The 19,014-nt window shown below is 48.0% G+C and overlaps 2 long non-coding RNA genes across 2 annotated transcripts in view; both read right to left on the reverse strand.

The window, feature by feature from the left end:
* LOC135969199 (uncharacterized) overlaps nt 1-16,672 on the reverse strand; it is a 32,576-nt gene extending 15,904 nt beyond the window's left edge. Inside the window, exon 1 of the long non-coding RNA XR_012430324.1 lies at nt 16,551-16,672. This is a non-coding gene — a long non-coding RNA (uncharacterized lncRNA). The remainder of the gene's footprint in view (nt 1-16,550) is intronic.
* LOC141406899 (uncharacterized) lies at nt 462-14,696 on the reverse strand. The gene is made up of 2 exons (XR_012430325.1): nt 14,564-14,696; nt 462-613 (listed from the first exon to the last, which is right to left on the reverse strand). It is a non-coding gene; the product is annotated as an uncharacterized lncRNA (long non-coding RNA).
* Nucleotides 16,673-19,014: the final 2,342 nt, after the last annotated feature.

Consider the following 19,014-nt stretch of genomic DNA (forward strand, 5'->3'; position numbering starts at 1 on the left):
TGCCTAACTAGCAGGGCCTCCATTAATTTTTAAATATATGTACTAAATTATAAATTTAAGAGCCAGGCACAGTGGCTCACACCCGTAATCCCAGTGACTTTGAAGGCTGAGTTGGGAGGATCGTTTGAGGCCAGGAGTTTAAGACCAAACTGGGTAACACAGAGAGATCCCATCTCTACAATTTTTTTTTTTAATGAGCCAAGTGTGGTGGCACATGCCTGTAGTCCCAACTACTTGGGAGGCTGAGGTGGGAGGATCCCTTGAGCCCAGGAATTTGAGGCTATAGTGAGCTAGGATTGTAGCACTGCACTCCAGCCTGGGTAACAGAGTGAAACAAATAAAAACTAACTATTTATGTTTCTATAAATTTACATACATATATAAATATTAAAAATATATTAAGCCAGCTGTAGTGGCACACACCTGTAGTCCCAGCTACTTGGGAGGCTAAGCTGGCAGGATTTCTTTTTTTTTTTTGAGACAGAGTCTCGCTCTGTCACCCAGGCTGGAGTGCAGTGGCCGGATCTCAGCTCACTGCAAGCTCCGCCTCCCGGGTTCACGCCATTCTCCTGCCTCAGCCTCCCGAGTAGCTGGGACTACAGGCACCCGCCACCTCGCCCGGCTAGTTTTTTGTATTTTTTAGTAGAGACAGGGTTTCACCGTGTTAACCAGGATGGTCTCGATCTCCCGACCTCGTGATCCGCCCGTCTCGGCCTCCCAAAGTGCTGGGATTACAGGCTTGAGCCACCGCGCCCAGCCAGCTGGCAGGATTTCTTGAGCCTAGGAGTTCGAGGCCAGCCTAGGAAACATGAGACCCCATTTCTTTAAAAAAAAAAATATATATATATATACACACACACACACACACACACACACACACACACACACCAATATCCAAAAAATATATCTTTAAAAATGTATTGTCTCAGCCAGGCACGGTGGCTCAAGCCTGTAATCCCAGCACTTTGGGAGGCTGAGGCAGGTGGATCACGAGGTCAGGAGATCAAGACTATCCTGGCTAACATGGTGAAACCCCGTCTCTACTAAATACAAAAAAAATTAGCCGAGCATGGTGGTGGGTGACTGTAGTCCCAGCTACTTAGGAGTCTGAGGCAGGAGAATGGCATGAACCTGGGAAGAGGAGCTTGCAGTGAGCCGAGATTGCGCCACTGCACTCCAGCCTGGGCAACAGAGCAAGACTCTGTCTCAAAACAAACAAACAAACAAAGTATTGTCTCCAGTTCTTCAGTATATGTATTATCTACCTACTCTTAAAAGAATAAAGGCCGGGCGTGGTGGCTCACGCCTGTAATCCCAGCACTTTGGGAGGCCAAGGCAGGTGGATCATGAGGTCAGGAGATCGAGACCATCCTGGCTAACATGGTGAAACCCCGTCTCTACTAAAAATACAAAAAAATTAGCCAGGCCTGGTGGCAGATGCCTGTAGTCCCAGCTACTTGGGAGGCTGAGGCAGGAGAATGCATGAACTTGGGAGGCAGAGCTTGCAGTGAGCTGAGATTGCACCACTGCACTCCAGCCTGGGAGACAGAGCAAGACAACATCTAAAAAAAAAAAAAAAAAAAAAAAAAGAATAAAGACACAGTGAATCAAGTTCTTTAAAAGCAGAGCCAAGAAGAGGCCTGTAATAGGCAGCTTCTGACATGGCCCCAATGATTTCTGCCTTCTGATATTTACACCCATGTGGAAATCCCTCCACTTAAGTGTGGGCTGAACCTAGTGACCAGCTTCTAATGAATAGAATATGGCAAAAGTGATAGGATGTAGGATGTCACTTCTATGATTAGGCTCCAAAAGATTGTGACTTCTGATGTGCTGGTTCTCGCTCTCTCTCACTATCTCTTGCCCTCTTCTTTGCTCCCTCTGATGAAGCCAGCGGCCACAGTGTGAGCTGCCCTATGGAGAGGCCTCTATAGCAAGGAAGTGAGGCTCTCAGTCCAGCAACCCTCAAGCAACCGAAACCTGCCAACAACCACATGAGTCAGCTTGGAAGTGGATCCATCACCCATCAAGCCTTCAGATGAGACCACAGCCCCAGCAGCCACCTTGATTTCAACCTCATGAGAAATCTAGAGACAGAGAACCCATCTAATCTGTGACTAGATTCCTGACCCACAGAAACTATGAGATAATAAATGTGTGTTGTTTTAAGCTGCTAAGTTCTAGGTAGTTTGTTACACATCAATACATGGCTAATACAAAGATTTTTCTTTCTGTGACAACTATTTTATCATATGGAGAGGCAAAGATGGCACAGACTCTACAATCAGCCAAACGTGGTTATCTCTTGCCCTGGGCAGGTTAGGTAATCTCTGAGCTCAGTCTTCTCACTTGTAGATCTTTTTCTTTTTCTTTTCTTTTTTTTTTTTTTTTTTGAGATGGAGTCTTACTCTGTCACCCAGGCTGGAGTGCAGAAGCGTGATCTCGGCTCACTGCAAGCTCTGCCTCCTGGGTTCACGCCATTCTCCTGCCTCAGCCTTCTGGGACTGAGTAGCTGGGACTACAGGCTCCCACCACCACGCCCGGCTAATTTTTAGTACAGACTTGGTTTCACTGCGTTAGCCAGGATGATCTCGATCTCCCGACCTCGTGATTCACCCGCCTCGGCCTCCCAAAGTGCTGGGATTACGGGCATGAGTCACAGCGCCCGGCCCTCACTTGTAAATCTTTTTTTGTTTTCTTCCCCTTCCTCTCTCTTTTTTTTTTTTTTTTTTGACAGAGTCTTGCTCTGTTGCCCAGGCTGGAGTGCAGTGGCATGATCTCGGTTCACTGCAAACTCCGCTTCCCAGGCTCAAGCGATTCTCATGTCTCAGCCTCCCAAGTAGCTGGGACTATAGGTGTGCACCACCACCGCTGGCTACTTTTTGTATTTTCAGTAGAGATGAGGTTTTGCCATGTTGGCCAGGCTGATCTCGAACTCCTGGCCTCAAGTGATCCACCCACCTCAGCCTCCCAAAGTGTTGGGATTATAGGCCTCACTTGTAAATCTAAGCTAACAATGCCTGCCTTGCATATGAGCTTTTCGGATTATTAATAAGGTTGAAGAGGGCAAGGCACACAGTAGGTCATCATCTTTATGACCTCCATTCTTATAAATCTGATGCTCATTCCAATTTCAGTGTTCTGGGTTCTGGAATACAAAAGTCCCCACCACTAAAACTTTGCTTTATCATGAAGATTTCACTCAGTCCATTGTGTGATAGTATTCATAAAGCACCTGAAAATACTACCTCCCAAATTAGTATCTCCCGTTCTCAAAGTCAGTGCCACACATAGACTCTAATATAACCATGGTACAGGGGATGGTGAATTAGACCTGGAGCCTCTAAGCAATGGCCTGCCATCCAATATCAAATCATGCTGAAAATCTTTTTTTTTTTTTTTTTTTACTAAGACAAAAACACAATCAAAGAATCATTGCAGTTTCTATGTGAATGAACCGCATATGAAATCCTCTCTGAACAGCAGTGGCTCATATCTGAGAGGGCAGGAGGATGTTAGAACATCTACATTACTAGATCTTCATGAATGCACTGCTGAAGTCTAGCTTTTCCCTGTACTAAATGTCACTGTAATTTTGTGTCTGCTCATGGAAGCTGCATTCACAAATAGTATGTTATGCATATACACAGACTTACACAGACAACCTTTGCAGATAAAAAGCAAATCCATGCCAATGATAAACAAAATGAACACAAAATCTATTACAGTCTTAGATTACCTTCTAAACGTTACATTCTCTTATGCTTATTTCATTTTTAATTTTTTCTAATTTTTAATTTTTTAATTTTCCTGCTCTCCTCAGCTGCTCATAATTTGTATTTTTAGAGACGGGGTCTCATGCTGTCACCCAGGAGTATAGTGGCCTGACCATGGCTCATTGCAGCCTCGACCTCCTGGGCTCCAGTGATCCTCCTACCTCAGCTTCCTGAGTAACTGGGATTACAGGTGTACACCAACATGCCCGGCTAATTTTTGTATTTTTAGTGGAGACAGGGTTTTGCCATGTTGGCCAGGCTGGTCTCGAACTCCTGGCCTCAAGTGATCTTCCCGCCTCGGCCTCCTAAAGTGCTGGGATTACAGGTGTGAGCAACCGTGCCAGGCCTATGTTTATTATTTATATATTTTTACATTGAATATGCATAATTTTCTTACATTCTTGTATTTCGTACACATAATGGTCAGCAGCCTGTATATACTACCCTGGATCTTTTTTCTTTTTTTTTTTTTTTGAGACGGAGTTTCACCCTTGTTGCCCAGGCTGGAGTGCAATGGTACGGTCTCGGCTCACTGCAACCTCCACCTCTCGGGTTCAAGCGATTCTCCTGCTGGGATTACAGGTGTGAGCCACCGTACCCAGCCTTACCCTGGGTATTTTAGAACAATTACAGACAGTAAATACTATCAATCTATACCTTAAGATATACATATCTTAAGAATTTTATAAAAAATGATCAAAAGAGAATCTCTCCTTTTTCCTTCTAATTCAGATCTCGAGTTGCACTGTTGAAGTAATGTGCCAAAATTGCTTTTATTTTCCTAAATTAAAAGATATGATATTATCTATTCTTATCAGCAAAGGGCAAAAACAATTTATTACAGAAGAAAAAGCGAGATAAAAACATAGGATGGTAGGCTGGGCGTAGTGGCTCACACCTGTCATCCCAGCAGTTTGGGAGGCCAAGGCAGGCAGATCACCTGAGGTCAGGAGTTCGAGACCAGCCTGGCCAACATGGTGAAATTCCGTCTCTACTAAAAATACAAAAATTAGCCAGGCATGATGGCAGATGCCTGTAATCCCAGCTACTCGGGAGGCTGAGGCAGGAGAAACACTTGAACCCGGGAGGCGGAGGGTGCAGTGAGCTGAGATCACGCCACTGCACTCCAGCCTGGGTGACAGAGCAAGACTCCATCTAAAAACAAAACAAAACAAAACAAGCAAAAAAAATAAAATGGTCCTTTTCCTTTCAGGATTGCAAAGAGAACATAAAGAATTAAGCTGCATACTTTCCTAAAATCCTGAAACAGAAACCTTTCTTCAAAGTTCTAATTCTACTCCCTCTAGATGGTCATCCTCCCAGCTCACCCAGCTAGCTGCCCAGTCAGTGACTAAGAGCAGAGCTGTTTTGGCTCAGGCTGAAGTTAATCTGTGCCTTGGGCAGAGACAAACTGTTGGTGCCTCTAAGAGTGAAATCCTAAATTATTAGATCAGAAAACTCTTCTGAATAAGGGTCTGCAAGACAAACAGGTTGCCATAGACATTTATGAGGAAACAGCCATTAGCACACCCATATGATACACTTTGCTTTTTTTTTTTTTTTTTTTTTTGAGACATAGCCTTATTCTGTCACCCAGGCTGGAGTGCAGTGGCATGATCTCGGGTCACTGCAACCTCCGCCTCCCAGGTTCAAGTGATTTTCCTGCTTCATCCCCCCAAGTAGCTGGGACTACAGATGTGCACCACCACGCTCAGCTAATTTTTGTATTTTTAGTAGAGACGGGGTTTCACCATATTGGCCAGTTTGGTCTCAAACTCCTGGCCTCAGATGATCTGCCCCACTTGGCTTCCCAAATTGCTGGGATTACAGGCAAGAGCCACTGCGTCTGGCCTCACTTTGCTCTATCTTCTAGTCTGGTTTCCCCAGGCACTGTGGAGGGAACACAAATGTGAGTCACTGTTCCTGTCCTCCAACTGCTTCCTGCCTCTTTGGGGAGCTCAGTCCTGTACCGTCCAAAGAGAGGACTACCAGCCTGGGCAACATAGCAAGACACCACCTCTACAAAAAATTTTTTAGAAATTAGCTGGGCATGGTGGCGCACACCTGTATTCATGACTACGTGGGAAGCTGAGGTGAGAGGATCACTTGAGCCCAGGAGTCTGAGACTACAGTGGGGTATCACAACACTGCACGCCAGCCTGGGTGACACAGCAAGACCCGTCTCAAAAAAATAAAAATAAATAACAAAGAGGGGACTAGCAGAGCCATGTGGGAAGTAGTAAGTCACTTGTAGTAATAGCCACTTGTAATTAATCACTTCACAAATCAAAGTAGTTCATATTTAGCCTACTCATCAGCATCTGACTATAAAGGTATCAGGCCAGAGTCTCCATTTCATAACTTACATTAAAGTGATTGTTCTCAGCCGGGCGTAGTGGCTCACACCTGTAATCCCAGCACTTTGGGAGGCCAAGGCGTGAGGATCACTTGAGGTTAGGAATTCGAGACTAGCCTGGCCAACATGGTGAAACCCCGTCTCCACTAAAAATACAAAAAAAAAAAAAAAAAAAAAAAAATAGCTGAGTGTGGTGGCGCGTGCCTGTAGTTCCAGCTACTAGGGAGACTGAGGCAGGAGAATTGCTTGAACCCAGGAGGCAGAGGTTGCAGTGAGTCAAGATCATACCACTGCACCCAGCCTGGGTGAGAGAGCAAGACTCTGTCCAAAAAAAAAAAAAAAAAAGAAAACAGAACAAAAAAAACCACCACCAAAGCGATCATTCTCATGTTTGAATTGGAAAATTAATTTGGACTAACCAAACTTTAGTTGCCTCCTTCTCGAATGACATCAGTTCACTTCCCTTCCTTCAGCTGCCCTCCCTCCCTCCTCTTAGGCCATTTGGGCTGCCAAAACAAAATATGATAGACTGACTAGCTCATAAATGACAGAACTGTGAGAAACAGTTCCAGAGCCTGGGAAATTCACATTTGAGGTGCCGCAGATTCAGTGGCTGGTGAGGGCCGCTTTCTGGGTCACAGTTGGTGCCTCCTCATTGTGTCCTCACATGGTGGAAGAGGCAAGGGAACTCTCTGGGTCCTCTTCTCACTGATGTCACTCACTAATCATCGTTCAAGGCCCCACCTCCTAATATGATTATATTGGGAATAAGTTTTCAAGGTACTACTTCTGGAGGGACACAGACATTCAGATAAATAGCACTGCCCTCTCTCAATTCCTTGAGCATTGCTCACCTCTCCTCCAGCCCAGGGCATACTGCATGACCATCAGTTGTTTTCTGGGGTCGGGCTGTGGACCCAAACCCACAAAGTCAGGCACATTCACTTTTGTATTACATCCCGGGCTCAGCAGGGGTCCTGGACCCATGTAAGGAGGCAAGTGTGTGTTAAGGGAGGCTGAAGGTTTGTTGAAACCTTTGGAATGCCTCATTCACAAGTTCATTCATTCATTTACTCACTCATCCAACAGCATTTATTTATTTATTTATTTTTTTGAGACAGGGTCTCACTCTGTCACCCAGGCTGGAGTGCAGTGGTGCAATCATGACTCACAGCAGCCTCAACCTCCCGGGCTCAAGCAATCTCCCAATCTCAACCTCAGTCTCCCGAGTAGCTGGGACCACAGGCACACAACACTATGCCTGGCTAATTTTTTCATTTTCAGTAGAGACGAGGTCTCGCTATGTTGCCCAGGCTGGTCTTGAACTCCTGGGCTCATGTGATCCGCCTGCCTGGCCTCCCAAAGTGTTGGGATTATAGACGTGAGCCACCGCGTCTGGACACCAGCGATTTCTTAAATGTCTATACACGCCTGAAACGGAAATAAGGCCGGGAAGTCTCTTGCCCACTTAGCAATTACAGAGAAGGGATATATGGGCTTATAGTAAATGTGACGGGTAAGTCCAGGGGGCCCTGGGAGCCCACAGGAGAGGCATAGAACTTGAACCCCGGGTGTCAGGGAAGGAGTCCTGGGGAAAGTGAGGTCTCAGCTAAGATGTGAAGGTTGAACAGGAGTTTGACATATGAATGGGGTGAGGGGATGTGGGAGCTGGGGGCCGGATTTCTGAGGAAACAGTACAGCTTTATTTGCGCTGGCTGTGTCGCTTTGAGCAAACAAGTCACAAAAATTCTCTGAATCTCAGATTCCCATTACTAAAATGGGGATAAAAGGAGCTGCCTCGGCCGGGCGCAGCAGCTCACGCCTTTAATACCAGCACTTTGGGAGGCCGAGGCAGGCGGATCATGAGGTCAGAAGTTCGAGACCAGCCTGGCCAATATGGTGAAACCCTGTCTCCACTAAAAATACAAAAAATTAGCTGGGCATAGTGGCAGGTGCCTGTAATCCCAGCTACTCGGGAGGCTGAGGCAGGAGAATTGCTTGAACTCGGGAGGCGGAGGTTGCAGTGAGCCGAGATCACGCCACTGCACTCCAGCCTGGGTGACAGTGTGAGATCGTCTCAAAAAAAAAGAAAAAAGAAAAAAGAAAAGGAGCTGCCTCGTGCGTCTGTTGTGAGGGTTAAATGAGATCATGTGGTCCAAGTGCCTGGCATATAGTAGATGCTCAATGGACATCTGATGGCATAGGGGTGCCTCAATGATCCCTCAGCATGACAACCTGTATTAAAGTCAGGCAGATCTCTTGTGTTTTGTCAAAGATCCACTTTAAGATCCTACTCACCTTGGCTCTCAAGCTGAGAGTGGACTAAGAAGGCCTCAAGTGTTCAGCTAGTGATGACAGCTGAGCAAACTAACAGGTAGTTACTGCACACGCCGGGCCATCAGATGCCAAAAAATTTTGTTTTGCAAATTATATAGACCAAAAGAGAAATTGAGCCTGAAAGTTCCAGTGTGTGGATGTGAGAACACACTAAAGAAATCTCTACCTGAAGCCTGGGGAAGGGGCTGCTGATGGTGCTCTGCTCGCATCATTTTCAGCTCCTGCCACCAGCAGCAGCTTCATCTTCCTTTTAAAAATTTTTTATTGAAAATAGAGACGAGGTCTCACTATGTTGCCCAGGCTGCTCTTGAACTCCTGGGCTCAAGTGAGCCTCCTGCCTCGGCCTCCCAAAGTGCTGGGATTACAGACATGAGCCACCACACTCAGCCAGCAGCTTCATGTTCTAAGAGGGCAGATTTCACGTTTAGGATCCTGAATTTCTCTGTATGGAAGTGAGCAGATCACACCTTCTCAAGCAGGGAAATGCTCAGCTCTGCCAAAAGAGAAACAAGTTATTGAGACTGAGAAATTTCACATTTTTGATGAGTTAGCTGAGTTTGCAGACAGTAAACTGTATTTTCAAAGACACGATATTGTAGCAATGTCTTCAGAATAAGATCAGGTAACGTAATTGATCCTAAATTTGTTATTTTGGAGCCAAGTAATCAATAGCTGCCTCGTGACTTGGGCATCTTCCTTCTAGATCATGGCTCTGTGAGAACAGCAGCTCTGCCCATGTTGTTCACCACAGGGCTGAACACCGCGCCACATACTTAGCATTCAAACTTATTCTCCAACCTGGGCGACAGAGTGAGACTCCATCTCTAACAAAAAAAGAAAGAAAAAACTTTGTTGAATGAGTGAATTTTGATTAGATGGATCTAATACATTGCATAACGTTCGTAAGTGTTTCTCTCCTAAGTCCAATCCTGTTTGTGTAATAACAACCTCATTGAATTATTTTACCAGAACAATTGGATATCAAGGATGGGTCTGTCAGCTACCAAACCACTCCATCATATTAGATTTCTCTCTTTGAGAACCCTGACATGGCTCCGTGATCCACAGGAACACACATGTCTGTGTGTGTATACATATAATGTACACACATCTGTTTGTCTGAACAAGGGCCATATAAAGATAGTGTAACTGTCAAGAGCCTTTCCAGCTCATTAGATGGGTTTCTGGACATCTCTTAACTCTGTGGTTCAGCTTTCCCCCTGCAAAGTGGAGATGTATTTCAGTTTCCTATTTCAGTGGAAGTTTAGAAGAATTATTGTGACATCATTTTCCTGAATGACAAATGTCCACTTGACTGCAGGGAATTCCTTTTAGGAAACTGAAGATCAAAAATAGAAAATTTATATTACAAAGCAATATTAAGATGTATGCCTTTTTTTTTTTTTTTTTTTTTTTTTTTGAGACGTAGTCTTACTCTGTAGCCTAGGCTGGAGTGCGGTGGCGCAATCTCAGCTCACTGCAACCTCTGCCTCCCGGGTTCAAGCGATTCTCCTGCCTCAGCCTTCTGAGTAGCTGGGATTACAGGCGCACACCACCACACCTGGCTAATTTTTGTATTTTTAGTAGAGACGGGGTTTCACCATGTTGGTCAGGCTGGTCGTGAACTCCTGACCTCGTGATCTGCCCGCCTCGGCCTCCCAAAGTGCTGAGATTACAGGCGTGAGCCACCGCGCCTGGCCAAGATGTATGCCTTTATGTTGATCAAAAGCAAACCTACTCACTCCTTAATCAAAATATGAAATGTGGGCCAGGCGCGGTGGCTCACGCATTAATCCCAGCACTTTGAGAGGCCGAGTGGGCGGATGACCTGAGGTCAGGAGTTGGAGACCAGTCTGGCCAACACGGTGAAACCCCATCTCTACAAAAAATACAAAAATTAGCCGGGTGTGGTGACAGGTGCCTGTAATCTCAAATACTTGGGAGGCTGAGGCAGGAGAATCGCTTGAACCCAGGAGGCAGAGATTACAGTGAGACAAGATCATGCCACTGCACTCTAGCCTGGGCGACAAGTGCGAGACTCCCATCTCAAAAACAAAAACAAACATGAAATGTGAACTCATATCCTGAAATACAATGCTCATTTTGGTGGGGGAAAAAGACCCTTTAAACAATATTGTTTTTTTCTTTTGTTTGTTTCTTTTTGAGAAAGAGTCTCACTCTGTCGCCCAGGCTGGAGTGCAGTGGCATGATCTCACCTCACTGCAAGCTCCACCTCCTGGGTTCACACCATTCTCCTGCCTCAGCCTCCCGAGTAACTGGGACTACAGGCGCCCACCACCACATCCAGCTAATTTTTTGTATTTTTAGTAGGGACGGGGTTTCACTGTGTTATCCAGGGTGGTCTCGATCTCCTGATCTCATGATCTGCCCGCTCGGCCTCCCAAAGTGCTGGGATTACAGGTGTGAGCCACTGCGCCCGGCTGGGGTTTTTGTTTTTGAGACAGGGTCTTGTCCGGCTGCCCAGGCTAGACTCCAGTGGCACAATCATGGCTCACTGCAGCCTTGAACTCCCAGACTTAACATGATCCTCCCACCTTAGCCTCCTGAGTAGCTGGGACCATAGGCATGTACCACCATGCCCAGCTATTTATTTTTTAATTTATAATTTGTAGAGATGGGGGTCTTCCTATGTTGCCCAGGCTGGTCTCAAACTCCTGGGCTCAAGCAATCCTCCTGCTTCAGCTTCCCAAAATGCTGAGATTACAAGCATGAGCCATCGCAACTGGCCTGTGTGTTTTTTTTTTTAAGAGATGGGGTTGGCGGCCGGGCGTGGTGGCTCACGCCTGTAATCGCAGCACTTTGGGAGGCCGAGGTGGGCGGATCACAAGGTCAGGAGATCGAGACCATGGTGAAACCCCGTCTCTACTAAAAAAATACAAAAAAAAAAAAAAAAAAATTAGCCGGGCGCGGTTGCAGGCGCCTGTAGTCCCAGCTACTCGGGAGGCTGAGGCAGGAGAATGGCGGGAACCCGGGAGGAGGAGCTTGCAGTGAGCCGAGATCGCGCCACTGCACTCCAGCCTGGGCGACAGAGCGAGACCCCGTCTCAAAAAAAAAAAAAAAGAAAAAAAAAGAGATGGGGTTGGCAGGGCATGGTGACTCACGCCTGTAATCCCAGCACTTTAGGAGGCCTAGGTGGGTGAATCCCAAGGTCAAGAGATCGAGACCATCCTGGCTTACATGGTGAAACCCTGTTTCTACTAAAAATACAAAAATTAGCCAGGCGTGGTGGTACACACCTGTAGTCTCAGTTACTGGGGAGGCTGAGGCAGAAGAATCGCTTGAACCTGGCAGGCGGAGGTTACAGTGAGCTGAGATCATGCCACTGCACTCCAGCCTGGGTGACAGAGCAAGGCTCTGTCTCAAAAAAAAAAAAGAGAGAGAGAGACAATGTCTTGCCGTCACCCAGGCTGGAGTGCCGTGGTGCGATGATAGTTCACTGCAAACTCCAACTCCTGAGCTCAAGGAATACTCCTACCGCAGCCTCCCAAGTAGCTGGGACTACAAGCACGTGCCACCGCACCCAGCCTTTTTTTTTTTTTTTTTTTTTTTTTTTTAGTGGAGACAGGGTCTTGCTATGTTGCCCAGGTGAGCCTCAAACTCCTGGCCTCAAGTGATTATCTTGCTTTGCCTCCCAAAGCACTGGGATTACAAGCATGAGCCATAGTGCCCAGCCATATAATAATATTGTATTAGAGAATGTTTTTGAAAATCTTCAGCAAAAATGATACTTCTTTGTATGAGGAGAGATTTCCAGCCACTCAGTGCCAACAAGTTCTTGATGGAGATTACAATTTAACATTATAGGTTTGGTTTTGAGGCCAGCTGAAAATTCCAACTACTCTTTGGCAATAGAAATAATTTTGTAATAGACTGAGCGAACATATCAAAACAGGTGATTTTTGGCTGGGTGTGGTGGCTCACGCCTGTAATGCCACCACTCTGGGAGGCCGAGGTGGGCGAATCACCTGAGGTCAGAAGTTCAAGACCAGTCTGGCCAACATGATGAAACCTCGTCTCTACTAAAAATACAAAAATCAGCTGGGCATGGTGGGGCATGTCTGTAGTCCCAGCTACTCGGGAGGCTGAGGCAGGAGAATCACTTGAACGTGGGAGGTGGAGGTTGCAGTGAGCCGAGATCACGTCACTGCACTCCAGCCTGGTGACAGAGGGAGACTCCATCTCAAAACAAAACAAAACAAAACAAACAGGTGATTAAATAGTCTTTTTCTCTCTTAAAGGACTTTTTTTTTTTTTGAGGATTTTTTTCATCCCAGCTACTGAGGAGGCTGAGGCAGGAGAATGGCTTGAACCTGGGACGCGGAGGTTGCGGTGAGCTGAGATCGCGCCATTGCACTCCAGCCTGGGCAACAAAAGCGAAACTCTGTCTCAAAAAAAAAAAAGAAGGGCCGGGAGCAGTGGCCCACGCCTGTAATCCCAGCACTTTGGGAGTGCCAAGATGGGTAGATCACCTGAGGTCAGGAGTTCGAGATTAGCCCGGCCAACATGGTGAAACCCCGCCTCTACTAAAAATACAAAAATTAGCTGGGCATGGTGGCATCTACCTGCAATCCCAGCTACTCGGCAGGCTGAGGCAGGAGAATCGCTTGAACTCAGGAGGCAGTGGTTATAGTGAGTCGAGATCATGTCACCACACTCCAGCCTGGGCGACAGAGCGAGACTCCGTCTCAAAAAAAAAAATTAGTGCCTTCACATTGGTTATTCAAACTAATAATTAGGTATTCAAATTGTATACCATCACTTGCCCACAGAATACCTTGTAGAGACATTTATTTGGTGAAAGTTCATAATTGCTTTAAAAAACTTTTTTGAATTTCCAGTAGTTATCACCACAATTTCTAAGACAAGAAAGGCTGCTGTGTCATCAGGGTTGGTTTCTGGTGAGGCCTCTCTCCTTAGCTTTCAAATGGCTGCCTTCTTGCTGTGTGGCCTCACATGGTCTTTTCTCCGTGCATGAGCGTCCCTCATGTCTCTTCTTATAAGGACACCAGTCCTATTGGATTAGGATCCTCCTTTTATGACCTCATGTAACCTGAATTACCTCCCTAAAGGCCCTGTCTCAAATACAGTCACATTTGGGGTTAGAGCTTCAATATATGAATTACAGGAGGGGAGATATAATTCAGTCCATAGCACCCCCTTTGCAAACAATCTACCCCAAATGCATCTAGTGATAAACAAGATGTTTTACTCCATTTACTTGCTTTGATTTCAGTACATGGTTTCTTCCGGGAAAATAAAATATTTGGGATGAAAAAGGAGTCCAAAAACTGGCTGGACCTCTATGGCTACTAACTGCCCTATAGCCTGGCATCTGTTTTTACTCTTTGTGAAACCTAAACCTACAGTAGGCTGTTCAGGGATACTACAAGTAGGTATTCAGAGAGATTCAGGCTCACTGCAACTCCGCCTCCCAGGTTCAAGCGATTCTCCTGCCTCAGCCTCCCGAGTAGCTGCGATTACACGCCCGGCTAATTTTTGCATTTTTAGTAGAGACAGGGTTTTGCCATGTTGGCCAGGCTGGTCTCGAACTCCTGACCTCAGGGTGATCTGCCCACCTCGGCCTCCCAAAATGCTGGGATTACAGGCATGAGCCACAGTGCCGGGCCCAGAGTTTCACTCTTGTTGCCCAGGCTAGAGTGCAATGGCACAATCTCGGCTCACTGCAACCTCCGCCTCCGGGGTTCAAGCGATTCTCCTGCCTCAGCCTCCCAAGTACTGGGATTACAGGTGCCCGCCACCACGCCCGGCTAATTTTTGTATTTTTAGTAGAGATGGGGTTTCACCATCTTGGCCAGGCTGGTCTTGAACTCCAGACCTCAGGTGATTCGCCCACCTTGGCCTCCCAAAGTGCTGCGATTACAGGCGTGAGCCACTGCGCGCAGCCAGTTAGTTTTTTGTTTGTTTTTTTTTTTTTTTGAGACGGAGTCTCGCTCTGTCACCCAGGCGGGAGTGCAGTGGCCAGATCTCAGCTCACTGCAAGCTCCGCCTCCTGGGTTTATGCCATTCTCCTGCCTCAGCCTCCCGAGTAGCTGGGACTACAGGCGCCCGCCACCTCGCCCGGCTAGTTTTTTGTATTTTTTAGTAGAGACGGGGTTTCACCGTGTTAGCCAGGATGGTCTCGATCTCCTGACCTCGTGATCCGCCCGTCTTGGCCTCCCAAAGTGCTGGGATTACAGGCTTGAGCCACCGCGCCCGGCCCAGTTAATAACTTTTTAAAGCTTCCATAAGCAACTTACAGCACTCACACATACTATGCTAACACTACGTATATGTACATATTTATCACCTAATCTTCTGAAAACTCAATTGATCACAAGATTATAAACACACACACTGCATTTTTCCCTAAGTTGCCAAACTTAGTCTCCTCCCCCCACCAACCCCCACCAAAAAAACTCTTTCTCTTCAAGTGGCCCATAATAAAGGTTTAAAATGGGGTTGATGATGGTGATAAAATTCTTACTATTTAAAGGACTAAAAGGGCTACTGATTTATAAGGCAAGCTATATTTATTGGAATGTGGGATTTTTAGCATTTTATTCTATTCAAATAGGCTTTTTCTTTTATTCATAAGCTAAAGATTTTCTTTTCTTCCCTCTTGCCTTCTTTAAATTGTATTACTTTTGTTTGTGTTTCTCTAAAAGAGGTTATATAGTTTATTCTGTTTGACTGTACCATATTATAACCATTAGGGCAAGATCCCAAAGAAACACAATGCACCCCTCACCTCCTATGGTGCTTGAGCGGAGGTACTAAAGTGAAGTATGCATGTTACAAGGCCAGCCACCCTCAGATGACTAAATGCTCATACTCTATCTGAACCTTTGATGTGTTGTACCCAGCTCTCTAATCCTCTGCACACACAGTAAAAATAACGATCTTCCTCGGGACAACACCTGATACAAAGATCAGTGTGTGTTTCCAGCAGTGGAGGCAGCACAGGGCACTTTGAGTTTCCAAGCTAATTAAGGGAAATCGGTCCCAGTTGGTGAAGGCAGATGCCTTAGGGGTCAGTCTTCCTAACCTTTTGGGCACCAAGTTAAAAGAGCAACAGTCCCCCTTTCCTTCATCATGTGACTTACTCCAGGACAATGAATTGGGTCCCCTCTGCTCCACCCCCTCTACTCCATCCCTATAAATCATACATTTATACATACTGTTACATACTTTATTTATTTATTTGTGAGACAGACTCTTGCTCTGTCACCCAGGCTGGAGTGCAGTGGCGCCATCTCGGCTCACTGCAACCTTCACAACCCGCCTTGAAGTGATTCTCCTGCCTCGGCCTCCCGAGTAGCTGGGACTACAGGCGTGCACCACCACGCCCAGCTAATTTTCATATTTTTAGTAGAGACGGTGTTTCACCATGTTGGCCAGGCTGGTCTCGAACTCCTGGCTTCAAGTGATCTGCCCACCTCGGCCTCCCAAAGTGCTGGGATTACAGGCGTCAGCCTCCGCGCCCAGCCTTGTTATATACTTTTATAATGCTTGTAATATATATTTCTATTTCAACTTACATAAATATAAAATGTAAAGATTTCAACCTGTAAAGAGGTAAGTAGTCACCTCACCTATGATGTGGATTAAATAAGACGTGTCAACGCAGCCATCCTGCCCCAGCCGACCAGACCTTAATGCTCCAAAACCATTAGTTTGCGCCTGGAAAACTGGGGAAAGTGTTTATTCCCTTACACACGATTCGCCAAAGGCCCTGGCGCTTAGGGCTTTTTCACTGCTGCCAACGTTGGACCGGCTTGTAAGAAGGAGTACAATTAATCTAACTTTGGTACACTGTATCCAGAGACCACAGGGGGCTCGCTCTGCGATTTATGGTGCAAGAAGGACCAGACTCCCCCTGTGCCCGTCCTACTCCTGCAGATCAAACTCAAAGCCACACTTTCCGGAAAGAGAAATTGGACAGTAAATGAACGCAGGAACCTTGGTGCCCAGGCAGAGAACCCCGCTGGGTGTGCTACGAAGGTTGCGGTGGAAGCGCCCAGCGCACCAGGCGCCACGGCCCGGTATGTGACCTCACTAACCTCCGCCAGCGCGCATCCTGTCCTGCCCCTTCCCGGGCGAACAACCTCACAGGACGCAGCAGTGTGGGAACCAGCATCCGGAAGCGCAAAACACGGCTTTCCTAGAGCCCGGGCTCCGGCCTGGCACCCACTGCGCATGCCCCAGAGTGACGACCAATGGGAGCCCGGCGCGCACGGGCGGAGGCGGGCCCGGGTCGCTACCGAGGAGCTCAAGGGCCAGACTTCGATCATCGACCAATCAGAACCCACCGGCACCCCCCACCCCCACTCCGCGGCCCTGAGTCAATTGCCAGCTCTGGTGCGGGAGGGCCGGGTCAAGAGTAAGCCAAAGGAGGCCGGGCGCGGTGGCTCAAGCCTGTAATCCCAGCACTTTGGGAGGCCGAGGCGGGTGGATCACGAGGTCAGGAGATCGAGACCATCCCTGGCTAACATGGTGAAACCCCGTCTCTACTAAAAATACAAAAAACTAGCCGGGCGTGGTGGCGGGCGCCTGTAGTCCCAGCTACTCGGGAGGCTGAGGCAGGAGAATGGCGTGAACCCAGGAGGCGGAGCTTGCAGTGAGCCGAGATCGCGCCACTGCACCCCAGCCTGGGCGACACAGCGAGACTCCGTCTCAAAAAAAAAAAAAAAAAAAAGAGTAAGCCAAAGGAGTAGAGGGCAACGCGGTGGGCGGGAGAGAGGCCGAGGGCCGCCCGGAGCGGGGGGAGCCGGGAGGACGGGACCAGCACTGGCAGACCCGGCCCCGCGCGGGGAAGGGGGCTCCTTCCTGCCCCAATGCAAAACGGTGCGCCCAGGTTGGCTGCCCCTCCCCAGTGGTGCGGCCCCGGGTGGACGCTTCCGTGCGCGCGTCCCTGCCCCGCGCGTGGCTGGCCATTCCAGGCTGCGGGCTCCGAGGGTCGCACACGCTGGGGAGTGCACGCTGCCGGGGCCACACACAGGGCTGTGGACACCCCTAGGGTCACAAAGACAAGGCTTTGGACACCCACAGGGGCACACACATTGGGGAGTGGGCACTCCTGGGCTCACACAGACGGAGGTGCAGGGAGGTAGGGCGCGCCCGCCCAGGGGGAGTTGATGGTGGCTGAGAGTGAGGGCAAGGTAGGGACTGGTTCCCTGGCTGGTCCTGGTGGGGCCTGGCTGGGTCAGGGTTTTCCTGTGCAGGTGCGGGGAGTAGGGAGGGGCCTCTGGTTGGCAGGGAGGGCCCCAGGAACCTGTCCTAGCCCTGGGGGGGTCTGGCTGAGCCCCACAGAAGGGAGCTCTGAGATGGGCTTTGCAGCAGGGGAAAGAAAAGGGAGGTCGCGCGTACTGGCTTCCTGACCATCCACCAATGGTGGTGGAACCTGGAAGTCTGAAGAAGGAAGGTGAAGACGCGCTTGAGGGAGGGGAGAATCTAGGCATCAGGGATGATAGTTCATTGATCCAAGTTACTCATCTATTTCATAAAAACAGCAACAGTAATGAATAATTATAACACGTGCCAAGCTCTCCTGATCACTTTACACGAATCATCTCACTGCGTCTTCACAACAACCTTAACTACTATTATCATCGTTGCGTTCTGGATGAGAGACCTCAGGCCCTATAGAGGTTACCAGAAGGCACACAGCTGAGAAGTACCAGGGCCAGGGCCAGGGTCAGGCTGTGCACTCTGGACTCTGTGTTCTGACCACTGCGTCATTGACTCTACAGATGTCTCTGCTTTCTGTGCTCACCCTGTCCTCATTCCGCCCCCGGCAGGACCGAGGGCCCCTGAAGCATCCATTTGCCCACAGCACCAGTGAACTGTGTAGAACTCTCTGTGCGAGGGAGCTGACCCCTGTGCGCCCTGAGTTGTTTTTCTTCCCTGGTTCTCCAGGCAGGGGCAGTGAACAGAGAACAGGGAAGCCTTATTGGAAGAGGGCAGTAAATCAGAGCATAGCTATCCAGACTGTGTAATTACTTACTTACTGCATGCAGGGTCTTGTGCTAGGTGGTGGGGATACCGCACTGAACCAGACAGACAAGGGTCCTGTTCCTGCCTGCCCTCGGGGTGTGTTTTGGGAATTCCTCCTTGAGGGTGCTTTGGCATTGAATGGGCAGAGTTCTGGTGTTGGGGGGCAGCCCCACACCAGCAAGACTTGTAATGTACATGAATGTGAATGTCATTTCAGGATGGTAAAAGGAGGCCTCCCAAAATGTTTCTTATTAAAAGGGAGCATTGGGTCTGAGGGTTGGGAAATGACACTTCCTTAGGTCAGGCCTGTCCCAGGAAGCACTCCTCAGTCAGGGGTAGGAAGGACTATGAGGGTAGTACGGTGAGGGGAGGAGGAAGATGTAGCAATGTGAATTTTGCCATCTTGGCCTCAGTTTCATTTTAAAGGACAGCAGTTGGATGCTCCCCATGCCTAGGTCTCCTGCATGGATTCAGTCAGTGGTGGCCCGGGTGTGGAAGACACCCCCATGTCTTATTACCTACTCTGGGCTT

The sequence above is a fragment of the Macaca fascicularis genome, chromosome X (assembly GCF_037993035.2).
Source record: "Macaca fascicularis isolate 582-1 chromosome X, T2T-MFA8v1.1".
Classification (NCBI taxonomy): Eukaryota; Metazoa; Chordata; class Mammalia; order Primates; family Cercopithecidae; genus Macaca; species Macaca fascicularis.